This window comes from Hibiscus syriacus, unplaced genomic scaffold (assembly GCF_006381635.1).
Source record: "Hibiscus syriacus cultivar Baekdansim isolate YM2019G1 unplaced genomic scaffold, ASM638163v2 tig00110372_pilon, whole genome shotgun sequence".
Classification (NCBI taxonomy): domain Eukaryota; kingdom Viridiplantae; phylum Streptophyta; class Magnoliopsida; order Malvales; family Malvaceae; genus Hibiscus; species Hibiscus syriacus.
In genome coordinates, this window is record NW_024062709.1 from 43,513 (window position 1) to 44,800 (window position 1,288).

The 1,288-nt window shown below is 40.2% G+C and overlaps 1 pseudogene; it reads right to left on the bottom strand.

Moving 5' to 3' along the window:
* Nucleotides 1-533: 533 nt before the first annotated feature.
* Nucleotides 534-1,084, bottom strand: LOC120121353 (annotated as a pseudogene).
* Nucleotides 1,085-1,288: the final 204 nt, after the last annotated feature.

Consider the following 1,288-nt stretch of genomic DNA (forward strand, 5'->3'; position numbering starts at 1 on the left):
ACTCGATTAAACGAGATTTATTTTCTGGAAATTTAGGGATGTTGGGTACAATCTGTTTACTGAAAAACACTTTGGTAAAAGCATTTTCCTTCTTACTTAATACAGAGTGCACAAATAGTTTATAAGCAAAACTTCTGCGAGTTCGCAAGGATCTGTTGTTGGCTAAAGACAATGGCTACCAAAAGGCCATCTTAGAGTTCGAGCTGGATTCGGCGGTGATCGTTCATTTTCTTAACCGTGGTGCAGTGGATTTGCATCCCTTCAACACACTAATAAATGAAGTTATGAGCTTGGAAAGGAAAGTTAAGGGATCGAAATCAGACGTAATACATAAGTTAGAGAAAGCAATCAATACGCAGATCATCTAGTAACTTAAGCATGGCTCAAGTGATTCACTCGGGTTATTCATCTTCAATGTCCTATGAGATTAAGGCCTTTTCTACTAGAGGATGGTGTAGGAAAAGGGATGATCAAATTGTAATAATTTCATTTCTCTCTCAAGTACAAAAGAATGGAAATTAAAGCACCCAAGATTAACAAAAGCTTCTGGGGGGGGGGGGACTTGCCACTTCAGTTAAAGCATTACGCCAACTTTGGATCTTGTCTTTGTGTGTGTGTTCATGTCTGGCAAAGGCTTCTCCAACTCTGCCAGTCTGCTTCCTTAAATCAGACGGATCAACCTGATAAAAAACAGGGAAAACTTTATGACCTTTTTCTCTTTTATGTTAAAAAATCTCAGCAAGCTCGTCCAAGCACCAACTTGAATGAGCATATGTTTGGGAAAACACGACGATTGAACACCACGACTCTCGGATTGCTTCAAAAAGATTTGGTCCGATCTCTTCTCCAGCTTCAAGGTTCGGATCATCCCTGAAAGTGATGATTACATTCCTTTTTAAAGCCTCGTACAGATGATCCGAGAAGTTTTTGCGAGTATCTTCACCTCTGAAGCTCAAGAAAACATCGTATTTATACCGAGAAGATGATGACGATGATGACATCAAGGGGGGGGAGAGGTGTACTTCAAACTAGCGTTTGTATTGTATGGACATCAAGTAAGAGATGCACAAGAGATCAATTTAAGGAAAGAAAGAAACAAACGATTCAGCAATTATGTTCAATGCCTCTGAAAGCTCGTGGTGGTCGGCCATAAACCAATACTGAAGCTCTTTCGGGGAAGAATCCTAGCAGGTCAAGTGCTGATTTTCATTATGAAATGGGGCCATCCCGAAACGGTTAATGTCCACTTTGGTCCTCCACGTAGGTGAAAATATTGTTTTAAGTTCGA